Raw genomic sequence first — 14,973 nt, forward strand, 5'->3', positions numbered from 1 at the left:
CCAGGAGCAGCACCCTGAGATGAGGCAGCCCTGGGTGCTGAGTGTGGGTGCAGGGACACCAGGCCCAGATGCTGCCCCAAACCCGCGGCCGATCCCGGTGAGGGTCCGGAGGCCCAGCCACACGTGGCGGCGGCTCAGGGAGCGCAGAGCTGGTTCCCAGGCACTTGTGTTAGCAAACACGGCTCTCAGCCACGCAGCAGGATAATCAATTATGGTAATTCCTGCTTCAATGAATCAGATTCATGGAGGAGCACAGCTCATTAGGCTGGTGCTGACTTCCATTAGCACTCTTATGATAAAATCCCTCCCAAATGCTCTTGCCCAGCACGTTTTGTTTGCCAGGCTGGGAGTCTCCCCTCCCCAGCCCCAGAGGCCAGGGCAGATCCAGCTCTGCAAAACGGGTGTCCTAAAAAAGCTGTTTGGGAACTCCGTGGTTCCCAGCAGTGTGGGGACACTCCCGCAGTCGTGGGCTCAGCAGAGCCGCCTGCCTTGCAGCCACCACTCCTGAGCTCTTCCGTGGCTTCGCCAAAGCAGCGCCCACCAGGATCCCGGCTGGGACCGCGAGACGGCACAGCAGGCACAGAGCTCCAGCAGCGGGGCTGGGAGGGCTGGGAGCACAGCCTGCCTCTTCCGCAATGAATAATTGACACCGTGCGCTCCTGGGGGAGGCTCAGCGATGGGTAACGCCGCATTTCCCAAACACATTTCCCAAGGAAGGCGCCTTCTGAGAAGCTCCCCGGGGCAGCGCGGGGCCGGCAGCCGGGATGCGCCGCAGTTGGGATGTGCTGTGCTCGCTGGCACAGACAGGGAATCGCCGAGCCCAGCACCAGCCCAGGCAGAAATCTCTGGTGGTCCCGGCACTGCAGGGAGCGGGATGCTCAGCCAGGGCCTCCCTGTCCACAGGCACCGAAGTGGGAGAGGGAAACCCCTGGCAGAGCATTGATGGGAGGTGGGCAGGAGCAGCTCTGGGCGTTACTGGGGAGATCTTGCCTCAGTCCCTGCTTTCCTGGCAGAGCTCTGGGCTGACTGGCTCCAGCTGGAGCCTTGTGAAGCCTCACAGGGACCTGCTGCCAGAACAGGTGATCCCAACCCAGCTAAAACCACCCAGATCCAAATCAGGGGGGCTTCACAGGAAACACAACCCATGTCACCCAGCTGCATGGACCCCACAGATGCTGCACCCCAACACCCCCCATCCCACGCTGCACCCATGGGGCACACCCTGAGGCAGGCCTGGTTTTGATCTGCTGGGAAACTTCTTGGTAGTTTCTCAAAGTACATTTTGACCCCCCTTTCCTCCACCAAAAATCCTAAATTAATTTTGATTTTAATTAAATTCATTAGCAAAGATTATCTGGCTGAGGAAAAATAATGTCTCGCCCCTCCCCCCGCAGCCCTCTCTATTTATATCCCCATATACAGAACAGCAGCGAATATTTCTTTATGGGCCATTAAAGGTTTAATGTTTAATTTATAACCACGTTCTCCGGCGGGTGGGATGGCCAGGCACAATGTCAACACTTTTAATTAAATGAGAATTTTTTTTTTTTTTTTAACTAAGAAAGATAAAATGCCCCGTTCCCAGCAGCGTTGGAGGTGGGGGCAGGAGGGGCAGGGGCTGGGGTGGGGGCTGGCTCCTGCACCACAGATCTCAGGATGTTCCTCCCCTCTATCCTGCTCTGCCCACGGCTGAGCCTGGGCTGTGCCACGCTGCTGGTTGAGAGTGGAGGAGATGATCATGCAGTGCCCAGAGGAGCCCAGCTCTCACGGCAGGGCTGGTGAGGGGCCATCACCAGGACAGCTCTAGGACTGGTCAGGAGAATCCTTGAACCAGTGGCTCCAGTCTGGAAAGAGCAGTCCTATCTTGGGGACGGGGACGAAACATGGCACTGCTCCCACTTTGGGAACCCCCTCCCAAATCCGGCTGTGGGGACAGGCAGGGTCCCAGCACAGGGCTGAGCACCAGCTCCAGCCGTGGACCACGGTGAGGGGCGGCTCCAAGCAGGCAGGTTCCATTAATGGACTATTTTATCTTACAGGAGAGATTAAATCTCTGCACAGAGAAGCACAAAAGCGCTGAATCAGCAGTTGGCCGGGGGTGGCAGGTTCAGCCATGAGCATTTGGCTCCAGAACAGCCCATCAGTGCTTCACCCTCCTGCAGCCGTGCTATGCTGGGCAGTGCCAGCCCCAAGCACACCCCACACACCCCGTTCCCTGCCTGGTGAGTTCCGGGATGGCCGGAGAAGCCACAGGCAGCCCCAGCCCCCTCATACTGCCTGGCAGCCCCACGCCAGCCCTGTGCCATGCTGATGGACACGAGCAAGCTGAGTGCCTGTGGCATGGGTGAGCTGCCTTCCCCCCGCCTCCCTTATCATCCTCTGCACAGCATGCACAGGTTGGCAGGAGGTGTCCTGGCGCAGCTGCAGTGCCCACAGCAGCACTGCAGAGCGCTGGGGTCCAGACTGTGACCTGGGCACAGCCTTCAGTATGTGGGTCCCCAGCCCATCCCTCCCTGGGGGCTTTGCTCCCAATACCCACCCACACCGCCACGGGGCCCCTCACAAAGCCATGTCCCTGCTCCCACAGACACGACTCTCACACCCCACACTGGCTCTCGGGCCAAGGCAGAGGCAGAGTGGCCACTCTCCCCCACGTGCCTGCACACGTGTGCACACAGGAGCAGGAGTGTGAGGCCCCGCCGTGAGGAGCCGGGGAACCGAGCAGGGATGGCACCGTGCCGCTCACTAAAAGCATGAGTGTCACTAAATCAATAATTCATTTACTTTAATGAGATAAGTACTTGGAAAACTAATTGCAAACCTGCTCCATTTACTCCAACCCGTTATAGCCTTTAATGTAAATGGCAGGAATGCTGCTGGAGGAAGGGGAAGGGCTTTGGGTGGTAGATGGTGTTGATCTTCTCCTTCTAAGAAAGAGAAATACCAGTCATCAACTGGGACACTGGAAGCTGAAGGAACTGATGGAATCACTGTGTGGAAGTGCTGGTGGCAGAATCGCTGCATGGAAGAACTGATGGTGGAGTGAGGAGAACAGCCGGCCCTCTCCTCAGGGTCACCACCCTCCCTCTGTATATGCTGCCAGCACAGAGGGGGTGTACCAAGCTGGGATGGGGCTTCACTCTTCCCCTGTGCCACAGAGCCCCAGCCGGATCCCCCCTCTGGCTGTGCCCCCATGCAGGTGGTCACTGTAACCACTGGCGGCTCGTTATAAACTCACGGCTGCATCGCTGGCACAACATCCTGCGCCGCCGGCAGCTGCCAACTCCTCTGCCTCAGCCGGCACTGCCCCTTCCCACCCCTCTGGCCCCTGCTAGCCCCCGTGTGCCCAGGAAGCCAGAGTGAGCAGGGGCATCCTGCCAGGCCCTGGCACTTTCCTGAAAAGGAGCTGTGGCTCCCGGCAGCGATGCTGCCGCGTTCCTGAACGGCAGCCGGAGCAGGAGCTGGGCGCCAAGGGCTCACTTCTCACTTGCTGGAGCAAATGGCAGGTCATAAAAAGGAACTGTGACAGAAGAGAAAATGTTCCAGAGTCCACAAGGACCAGTCCAGGGTAAATCCATCTGCTCAGCAATTTAGCTAGAAAATCCTTTCCAATCATCTGTGCTGTAGGTACTTCACTCCCACTGTGCGGCTCCGGGCAGGGCCCTTCCCACTCTGGCTGCTCACACAGGGGTCCTGGTGATGGGTGATCCCACAGCATCTCCACTGGGGATGCTCAGGGAGGGGGCCGCACCTCGGGGAGGGGTCACACTGCCCCTTGCAGAGGGGCTGACAGTGGCACTGGCTGCAGGGGCTCTTCCCCAAGCTGCCACCTCACTCAGAAGAGCACATCATCCTTCCCAGGTTCTGTATCCACAGCACCATTTGGGAGGGTGCCCAAATTCCATGTGGAGCTACGTGACCAGCCCTTGCACCTCCCTCGGGCAGCAGGAAGGAGTCTGCCCTGGGAGCCGTGGCCGAGGATAATCCCGCCTGGCTGAGGACTCCACAGCTCAGCCCTGCACTGCCACCGCAGAGATCTCCCTGCAGGCACCCCGGTGAATCCCACCTCAGCCACTCCTGCTTCACAGAAAATCAATGGCAAGCATCTCAATTAATCACACCGGGGGCAAATTGATTAGGAGCCTAAATAAGGTCAACATGGTTGTCTGCTTATAGGGTAGGACCCTTTAATCATCATTTTATCTGCAATGGGCTGCGGAACCGACAATCACAGCAGCTCAGGAGCACGGAGGCATCTGCAGCTGTGAGGGCCAGTGGCACCAGAGCCACAGCTCTGCATAAGGAGCTGCATTCCAGCATGTGGCAGCCTAAGGGCACAGGCAGCTGGGAGCCCCAAGTGGGGACAGCAGGAGCCCCGAGCGGTGACCCCACGGCCACTGAGCCCAGCTGTCACCTCCATCTCCAAGGAAGACAAAAGCAGCAAAGCACTGCTCTGGGTGCAGCCCTCTGACCCCAAACCAACAGCTCATGCTGGGGGGTTGATTAGCCCCATCCTTAGACTGCACACCTGAAAATAGCATTAGTGGTCACAAAGGCACCAAACCTCTGCCACAGCTCAGCTACAGTTCTCCTCCCAGCTGCCTTCGGCATCTGGAAGCCCCCTAGGATGTGTCTCTCTCCTCCCAAAGCACTGTGCCCTTGTCCCTTCGTGACCTGCCGTTCTCAGCACAGGGAGCAGATGCTGCTCTGGAGCCAAAGGGTTTCACAGCCAACTCTGTCCATTCCAGAGCAGAGTATTCCATATGGTTCCACACCCCCAACAGGCACTCTGCATGGCAGGCGGTGTCATGGGCTGGTGTTGGGACCCCTCAGGTGCCCCAGGGAGCTCTCTGGTAGGCACAGCCATCTGCCAGGCCTCCCCAGTCCAGGAGGACCCACTGCCTCACACTGCCTGCCACTCTGCTCATCCCAGGGGCTGGAGGGGACAGACCAACCCTGGCAAGGGGCTACAGGGCTCTCCAGTCCCTACTACCAGGTCTGCTGGCATGGTTTGATGGTAGAGTGTGGGACAGAACACAACCTGGGGCCAGCACAGCTCATCTTCCCTGCAGGTCATGGGGCAGCCAAACACTGCACCCCCAAAAGCACCAGGTGATTCCTTCCCACTCTGGTTTGGAGAGCAAACAGTCCCCCGAGGCAGTGTGGGCACAGCACGATGCCCTGGCAAAGCAGTCCTGCAGTGTGCCCTGCAAAGGCGCATGTGCTCAGCTCCTGACAGGCTGGGAACACCGTTCCCTTCGCCAACAGATTTTCCAGTTGGAAGTGAAATCAGTTCAATGGATATTGTACTCCACTGGTACTTGGCGAAGAGCAGCCCACGTCCCTGCCTATTTGCAAGCCATGGCTGGGCTGGGTGGGAGACAGAGCTTCGACTGTTCCTCTGGTCCCCATAACCCCTGTGTGCTGCCCACAGTCCCTCCGGCGCCGTCCGCCCCTCACCTCGCCCGCCCAGCACTGCCCCAGCCACCCACCGCCCCTTTTGGTGTAAATACAGGTTTAAATATTATAATTTGGTTTAATATTTAATATAGTCAGGTTAAATAAGCATTCCCAGCCCCATAAATAATCATTAACGGAGGGTTCTAATTGTGCTGTTGGGATCTGGCTTCATGACTTATTTAGCGGGCAGACGCTCTTCCCCTCCGTGCTCCCCCCACACCATAAATTAACCTGCGGCCCAACCTCTCAGCAAGAACCTGGTGGGACGTGGCACAAGGAGACAGATCTGCCCTGGGATGGCACTGGGATGTGGAGCCAGAGAAATGGCTGAGATGAAGTCAGTGGGGAAAGGGGGACTAGAGTGGTTGGAGAAACCTGCAGGAACGCCAAGCAGCCGAGAGAGACCAGACTGTGGGAGAAGATCCACGGACATTGAGGTGTCTTTGGCTCTGGACATGCGTGCGCAGGGTGAGCCCCGAGTAGAGGTAGGTGACCCATGGGCTGCTAGGTATGGGGTCCCCACTCACCCTTGCTGCTCCCAGGCTGCATCAGCAGGGACACAGGGACACAAAACACGTCCAAGCAAGCAGAGGGCAGGAGAGGCTTTTATCCTAACCACAAACCTACTACGAAATTGATTGGAAACAATAGCACAAAAAGAAACAAACCCCAAAGCACGGAACCCAGCGCGTGGGGAACTGGCCAGGGGCGAGCATTCTGAAAGCGCCGCGCGGAGACACGAGGACGAGCAAAGTGCAGGAAAACCTCTGTGTGCCTCCCCCTCGAGGGATGTGCTTATGTGGTGCTGTAAAAAAAAGGTCTGGGTTTTCTTTCTGTAGCTTAATTTCATCTTGAAATGAAAAACTACAAGAGTAAATGGAAAGATCCCCCTCTCCACTGAGTTTGCCTGCAGCTGGATCCGCGGGTGCCCTCAGCTCTGTGCCTGGGCCGGGAGCAGCTCTGCGTGCCCAGCTCCAGTGGACACGCTGTGCACTCCAGGAGGAGCGGGGATGCCAGCCCAAGGGAAACCTGCACATGTCCTGCTCCCCAGACACCTCGGGGTGCTCCTGCTCCTGTTGGCCCACCCAGGGCTCCCTGCTGATGCCATCAGGATGGTCATACTCAGGGTCTGTCCCCAAAGGGTGTCCCACACCCTCTGGCTGTGAAACACAGAGGGACCCTCAGGAGGTTTCCCATCCCACTGAGAGATGCAGCAGAGGGGACATGCAGGACCCAGAGGTGACAGCCTGTGGCACGTGTGCTCCAGGCCCTGCTCATCCTGAGACACGGGTGCCCCAAGCAGTGCCACCCCTGACTCTGGGCTGCAGCTCTATGGAAAACGGCCTATTTTATCTTTATTTGTCAGGATTTATATAAAAAGGAGATAGTTCAGCTCTAAATGTAATGAGTTGGAAGAACAGCCCTCCAGTGGCTTCCTCAGCTAACACAGCATCAATAGCATCGATCGCTAAAATTAACTGATAACCCTGGCTTGGCGTGGCAGGGGAGCTCTTCCCTGCTCCGGGTCCCCAAACCACCCCAGCACTGGGACCTCAAACCACCCCAGCACCCAGCCCCAAACCACCCCAGCACCAAGACCCCAAACCACCCCAGCACACAGCCCCAAACCACCCCCTCTACCCTGCCCATGGTCAGCAGGGGGTTGGCCTCCAAAGAGGCACAGGGACACGTCTCTGTGTCCTCAAGAGGAGAGAAGGTGAGAGCTGCCAGTCTGCAGGGATACCCTGGGATCACCAGGACAAGTAACATCAGCACAGCACTCTGTCCTGCTGTCCTTACTGACCTTCCCAGGATGGGAACAAAAACCCAAGAGAGAAGAAAATGATCAAACATGAGTCTGCAGTTAGGGAGGGAGAGTTATTCAGCCTGTTGGAAATGAGTCTGACTTAACAGAGAAGAAATAAAGTATTTTAAAATTAACGATACAAATGTTAGCCCCATCACAGGGATATTAAACCCTGAGGTTATTTTCTGACCTTCTGCAGAGCTCCTTCCCTCCCCATCCCTGGAGCACGGCGAGCACAGACACCACAGACACAGTGCTCCCTAGGGAAGCTGCAGCTCCAGAGAACAGGAACCCCCTCCTCACAGCCTGCTTGGCACAGGTAGGGACTGTGGGGCACCTTGGGCACACATCCCCTTGGCCAGGCAAGCAAAGGGCACTGGGCACAACCTGGCTGGTTCTGTGGTGGAACAGCATCACGTGGCCCCTCCAGCACTGAAAACGCCCTCACAGAACCTATCAGGGAGCAGAGAAACACACACTGTTCCTGTAAAAGTGATTTCAAAGCCCCAAAGACTCATCCTGATGCTGGCAGGGACTCTGCTGGAATCTGACACTGGAAACAGGATCAGTGCGTGGAATATGGTGCTTCGCAACAGAGGGCACTGCAGCAAGCAAGCAGTGGCTCTGCTGCCACAGTGAGGGGCACAGTGATCTTGCTCCTGCATCCCCTTGCCCCAGCAAAAACCATTCCTGAACCATTCCACAGGAGCCAGAGCGATGTGTGGCTGCCCCAGAGCTGAGGGGCTCACAAAGCACGTGTGTACACGCGTGTGAGGGGCAGGAGCACATGTGCCCGGACAGGGCAGTGTGTATGGCACAGCAGAGCAGAGTTATTTGTAAATAATCCTTAATTAATGAGATTCCCGAGCCTGGATGGCTCAGTGGATTCCAGGTAGGGACAACGGCAATCTCCATTCTTCCACTTCTCAATTACGGCTTTGGGGAGGGAAGCAGGAACTGGCCAGGGTGAATTAGAGAGACTTTTGTCACGTTTAATATCACTTCATTTTGCAGACTGCTGACGCAGCGGGATTTCACAGCTCGGAATTTATGGCTCTTTTGAGAGACATGCGCAAAAAAAGGGGAAAAAATACCCTGCCATCAGCACAAAACCCTCAACCCTGCTGGGAAGGAGCTGGGGTCTGGGGGACCCCTCAGGGACCCCAAGGGGAGCAGAGCTCAGCAGGGCTGGAGCCACAGCACCTGGCTCCTCAGCTTCAGGTGAGCACACGAAGGGGTCCTGGGCATCCAGAAGTGCCCTTGGCTGGGGTGCCCATGTCCCCCAGGTCCCTGCCCACCGCGCTCCCACCCACAGCTCCTGAGGAGCAGCCATGCTGGCAGTGCCGGGGCCGGTGCTACACAGTGTTATTCAGCCCCGAGGGGGTTTTATGCAAAATGACACACAATATAAATGACTGTTGTAAACAGAGAGTTTAATAAAGGGCTGTGTGCGAATTTTACAGCCTCCCCAAGGATAATTAAAATTATTTATCTACTTACCTAGCTCGCCGCTGGAGCAGTCTATTAATTATTATCTATTACACAGGGCCTGCTTTGCATGCTGCCGGAGCACCGCCTGCCACCGGCACGCACACGGACGCACTGCAGCACCGGGCGGGCCGCGGGCCACGCCACCGCCACCCTGGGCTGCCCCCGGGCGCTCCAGGCCCCTCACAAACCCTCTGGGAGCACCAGGAGCTCACGATCAGGTGTTTCTCCACCAACTTGTGGCAAGGGAGACCCTGCTGGGTTTTATGAAGCTCCCCAGAGCCAGGAACAGAGCAGAGTGCCAGGCGCAGGGTGAGACGATGCCCTCCCAGCCTGGCTCCAGCACTGGACAGCCACAGGCACCAGGGATGGTGGAGGGAGACGCCACCAGTATCCTGATTGTACAGCCCCTTGAGGGCCAGCAGTCCCCAAGAGAGTGCAGAGGAGCACTGAGGGGCTTTGCAGGGTGCCCAAACACGGCACGGTGGGCACTCAGGGGAGGCAGTGGTGCACCAGGCCTGCCCAGCGCTGCAGCAGCTGCCCCACAGGCTGGCACAGTGCTACCTGCTCCTCTCCATCTATTGGTGTGACAGAGCAACCTTCGTCACGGAGGCTCCAGGATCCCCCGGCTCATCTCTGCACATAAAGAGACCTCGGGGGGCTCTGCTGTGCTGATACTTAATGTTGCTTTATTAGGTTAATAAACCCAGCGATGCCGCCAGAATCTCTGAACCGGCCGCAAGCCCTCCCTGCTGCAGGAGAAGCCAGAGTGGGGAGAACCACCAGGGCACGGGCTGTCAGCACAGCTCCCACAGCCTGGCTGGCACCGAGAGCCCTTGGCGAGGCACAGCCCTGCAGCCTAAGGGGCCTGGAGCAACTTGTTGGGAGCAGAGGATCCAGCTGCTCCCTGCTACCACGGGCACTGCGAGCTGTCAGCTCCGCCAGCACACCATTAATCACCGCTGCAATTGCTCTCCCTGCCCGCCTTGCCCAGTCCCAGCAATGCCCTCGGCAACCCCAGCACCAGCGTGAGTGGGGCTGCTGTGGCACCCAGTGCTGTTGCCAGCACCAGCCCCGCTGAGACCCTCTGGACAGGCCCCAGGACATGTTGTGACGGGTTGTCCAGGACCACCTGCAGTCACCGGGGATGTGTTGGGACAGGCTGTGTCCTTGGGCATGGCGCAGCCAGTGGGACCTTCCCTCCTGGCTGACCAAGCTCCAGCGGGTCCAAGTCCTGGTACTGAGGTCCTGGCTGGTGGCACAGGGCAGGATGGCCCTGGAGGCTGGTGGCAGCTCAGGAGAGGAGCCTGCTGTCCTCTAGCAGCTGCCAAGGCACGAGGGCTGTACTAGCTGCATGAGAGTGGCTCTGCCATTAGGAGCTGGAGCCCCTCAGCAGCCTGCTGGGGTATTTTCATCTCCTGGGGTGACTCCTCTCCCTCAGCCCTGCAGGTCCCAGCTCGCGGCCGCATCAGCTTCTCTTTGATCCCACACAGTTACACTTCACCAGTCTCACAATCTAATAAAAGCTGCGTGATCAAATTCCAGGTCACGACTCAAGGAAAGAGACCCCTCCAGCCGAGAGCTCCAACCCAATTACAGTGTGCCCAGAGCTCCTGGCAGCCGCCTGCCATGCACGGGCCTCGGGGCCCCGGCGCAATAAGCAAGATGCAGAAATGTTAATGGAGGTGTTTAAAGGCCGTGCTGGGGGATTCTGGTCAATATGGGCACTCGGCAAGGGGGGCTGCTGCTCGTGCTCAGCTGCCAGCAGCACCAAAACGGCAGCTCTCAGCTCTGCATCCATCTAGGATGGGCTTCTGGGGAAAAAGCTCAGTGTCTCCTCCTAAAACCCTTGGAAACGGAGGGAGATGAGGAGGGGAGCAAAGAGCCAGACTGCTGGGGTCCTTGGCCCCGGGTCTGCTCTCCTGCCCACTCTCAGGGCTGCTGGTGCCTGGACAAACCTCCCCATAGGAGAGGGCTTGGTGACAGCCACCACACAAGGGGTGAGGTCCTGGGCACAGGTAACCCCAGTGAGCTGCAAGCAAGCCATAGCCACCCACATGCCCCAGTGCAGACACGCACATTCCAAATGTTAAATACCAAATAAAATCACCATAACCGAGCCAGGATCAAATCTAGATGTTTAGCACCAGGGCTGGGTGTCACCAGCTCCCTGCAATGTGGCCACCAGCACTGATCCATCGATGCAAATCCCCTGAGGGGAAGGGGCAGAGCTTGAGTGGCACACTGGAAGGGATGGGCACAGGGACAGGCAGGGGCTGGGGCACCAAGGAGCCCAGGACTGGGGACAGAGACCTTGGGGCTAGCAAGGCAGCCTGGGCTCGCAGGGGGGACAAGACCCCAGGAAGTTAGTTGGGGGCCTGCTCTGAGGTGGGCAGTTGCAGCAGGTCCCAAATGCTGCCAACAACCCTGCCAACAGAGCAGGCACCAGTCAGGCTGCTGGAGCAACAAAATGCCACCAGGCTAACCAGGCTCTGCCACTTCATGGCTCAGGAGGGGCCCATTCCTGCCACCCCCAGGCAGAAGCCACTGCCTCAAGAGAGAGCCTGAGCCACGGGGCTGAGGACAGTAGGGCAGGAGCCAGGGCTAACATTGTCCCCAGGCAGAGTCAGAAGGCACCACAGTTGGAATCTGTACTGATGCTCCTGCCCCAGCACCACTGCAGGGAGCAGAGAAGGGCAGCAGCCCTTGGAAAGCCCCCCCGTGTCCCCACCTCACTGGGGGTCATCCTGCCCTTGCCAGAACCAGAGTAAGCAGGGCTCATCCCCCTGCTCTGCCACCATCTCCTCTGTGCCTGTTCCAGCCCCAGCCTCCGGGATATTCATTGTTTGTTCCCCAAGCCCCTGTGGCAGCGGGGCCCCTCACACTCCATTTCGGCAGAGCTCGCGCCGCAGTTCCGTCGAGCTTGCAGAAACAGCAGCCTCTGAGGAGGAACCCACCCCGGCCACGCTCGCTCGGGATGATGGACGATTATGGACCATCTGCACTTCCAGGAGGGGATGGATTTATGGGCGGCACAGACAGCTCACAGAGTGTCCATTACTATAACTCACTGGCCTCTCCAGAGCCGCGGTGATCGGCCCCTCCGCCGCCGCCGCGGGGAAGTCCAGGGTAAGCGCTGGCAGGGAGGAAAATCAATTCTGTTTTCTTGATACAGCACTGGCAGCAGGAAGGGGGCAGCCAGGGGTCCCCAGGCAGTGCAGGGCAGGGGGCTCTGCTGGCACAGCACAGCATCAAGGACCCGGGCCTGAGCACACTGATCCTGCCTGGCCCCCCCAGCGCTGTCAGGGAACGGTTGGGACGCAGGGTCCCACAGAGGGAGGGATGCTCCGCTCCTGTTCCCAGTGACCACGAGGCTCAGAGCACATGGTCAGGTCCTGCAGCCCTTTGGTGACCCAGCCCCACCAAGGAGGATGCAGTCGGGATACCTGAGCATGAAGCACGTGCCCCCTCCACACCCAGTGCCCACCTGGGCACGAGCCTGGCACACTGAGCTGCAGCTCAGAAGAAAAAAACCCTGCAAAACCTGTATCCAACAAGAAAAGCAATTTCCCAAACTGGTTTTTACATCTGCAGAGCAGCTCTCCACCAGGAGTTGGGCAGAGAGGTGGGTATTTCCATCCTGGCTACGCTGCCCATGATCAACACTGTTCCCCAACACCTGCCCAGGTTCACTCCAACAGCCCCAGCCCTCTCCTCACTGCCCCTGGGCCCATGCCAGGAGCTGGGAATGGCACAGCAGCCCCACTCTGTTCCCCCTTCCTGGCACCCACCGCTTCCACTGGGAAGAGGTCACTAGCAGCAGGACCAAGCACTGGCCAGCACGTCCCAGGAGCGAGTGGGTAGAAGGAGGCAGCAGATGGGACCTCTGAGCACGGAGAGCAGAGAGATACACGTTGAATAACAATGGTGAATTCCCCTGAGCTCTGGTGTTTTTAATGCTGGATTAGGCTGTCAGGCAGCAATTAAATGGGGTAATAAAAAGCTAAGTGCTCGTATTTCAAGGTTCCTGCCTCCCACGCAGCAGGGACAACTGGGGCAGGGGGCTGCTCTGCTCCCCCCGGGGTCCAGCCTAGGGTTTTCAAGGAAGAGTGGAGGAACTTTTCAAAGGAGGTTTGCACACAGTTTACACAGGATCTGCCAAACAGGGGATTACGGGGCATAAACCTGTGCAAACCTTGTCCTGCAGCCTCCGACCACAGGGGTTTGAACTCAATGCTCCTCACGCTGTCTGGGGCAGCTCTTTGGAGACATGGGGGGACCTGAGACATGGGGGGATCCCTGCTAAGCTGCAGCCTCCCTGCAGTGTGATAGGGAGGGGGGGTTTCCCCCTGAAGCATTGCTGCTCTGATCCCCAGACGTGCTCCAGGGCAGCCCGACAGGCACCACCGGGCACCTCCTGATCCAACACTGCCACAGGCCTGAGCACCCACACAAGGCTGGGGAAGGGAAGAGACCCTTAAACACCATTCCAAACATGGAAACACCTCCAAAGACACTTTCCTATCACAGCTTCATAATTTGCCTCTTGTTCTCAAAACCAATATATTTAAGAGGTGTTTTGTGCTAAGAAACACAACAGCAGGAGATGCCCCTGCAACACCAGTAGCACCCCAAGTTCCTCTCTTCACCCCTGCACTCCCCCAGTGCTCCCAGCATGGCCAGGGCTGCAGGGCTCAGCCCACCCCTGCCTTCCAGGCCCCCAGGCCACGGTCACCAGGACAGCTTGGCCACTCTGCCGCTGGTACCAGTGGTGAACTCCTGGCAACCCACAGTCAGAGAAATGATGGTGAGGAAACACAGGGCACATGAGGGACTTGCCCACAGTGACACCCAGCTCAGCCCCAAGCCTCAGCATCTGAGGAACTGCAAAATAACCTGAGCCTTTCAGGGCCAGAGACTCTAGGAACCCTGCAGGGGACATGCCAAATAACCATGGCCATCTCACAGCTGGGAATTGTACTCCAAGCACAGACCATGGCAGCCAGGCTCCTGATTTGAAGGTGTCCCAGGCAGGGCTCGGGGCTTCCGGCAGCCCCTGACCCCTTCCCTCTGCCCCAGGCAGGGTCTGCCAAGACAGCCCCAGCACCGAGATGCTCCAAACCTGCCTGCGCTGCCTCTCCCGTGGGATGTGTGTCTGGGAGCAGGGCCAGCTTGGCCCATCCCACCTCCCCTCTCTCCCAAGACCCAGAAGCATCCCCATAGGTGCTTCTTCCCCTTCCCACCCCATCCCGCCGGATCTGATGCAATGAACTCCTGCGCTTTTCTAACCTCGTTGTGCAGCTCCTGGTTGGGGCCCGGCTTTATCAGTTTTTATCCCGTGTAATATTCATCACGCTGGTTTATTTATGGGCCCCCTCTTCGGGAAGGTATTTTTCAGGCCTGGTGAATAAAACATAAGGCTGTGCGGGTTGTCAGAGGGAATGCGGCTCCTCTGATGTCAGCCTGACTAACGGCCTTTAGTTTTCTCCAACGACTGCACTTTGAGAGAAATTTATTTGTATTTGGGTTCTCGTTGGTCGGTGAGATGTGAATTCTTTTCCCTTCAGAATAAATGAGGCTTCAGCTCCACAGCAAGGGGTGGGAGTGGGACGAGCGGGTACAGACCCTTGGCCCTGGGGACAGTACAGGAGCAGGACCCCAGAGCACGTGGCCTCTCCAGGACACCTCCGGCAGCCATCCCCCAGGCAGGAGAGCAGGACAGGCTGGGCAAGGCTGAAGCAGCCAGTTCAGCTCTTAGCACTGCCCCTGCCATGGGGACAGTCCCTCATCTGGACCCCAGATCCCTTCCCTACGGCACCTCTGCACACAGGACTCCCCTCCTCTGGGGACCCTCCTCCCCCGAGCTCTGCACCCAGCACTCAGTGCTGCCCAGGCTCAATGCAAACATCAAACAGCACCATTAGCTCCTTTACTGCAGCAGCATCTCTGCCCTGGAGTTTGGAAGCACACATTCCCTCTCCTCGCAGGGATCCCCCTCAGCCTCCCTCCCCCTCCAGGGGCTCTCTGCCCACCCAGGGCTCTCCAGACACCAGCACCCATCAGGCAGGAGCTCCACATCCCTGGTGCTGCCAGAGCCCAGGCAGGACACACAGGGAAAGGCTCCTGCCTTGGTCATGTGTTCAGAAAAACGGGTTTGCCATTTGAAAAGATGATTCCCTGGATGGGAATGATTCCCTGCTGTGCGCAGGGACCACAGG

General features: G+C 58.1%; 1 protein-coding gene across 3 annotated transcripts in view; it reads right to left on the bottom strand.

Annotated features, from left to right (window-relative positions):
- Nucleotides 1–14,973, bottom strand: part of RBFOX3 (RNA binding fox-1 homolog 3) — a 108,093-nt gene that overhangs the window by 30,779 nt on the left and 62,341 nt on the right. The gene's annotated exons all lie outside the window — the stretch shown is intronic.

The sequence above is a fragment of the Manacus candei genome, unplaced genomic scaffold (genome assembly GCF_025592945.1).
Source record: "Manacus candei isolate 608988 ecotype Guabito, Panama unplaced genomic scaffold, ASM2559294v1 h1tg000047l, whole genome shotgun sequence".
NCBI lineage: Eukaryota > Metazoa > Chordata > Aves > Passeriformes > Pipridae > Manacus > Manacus candei.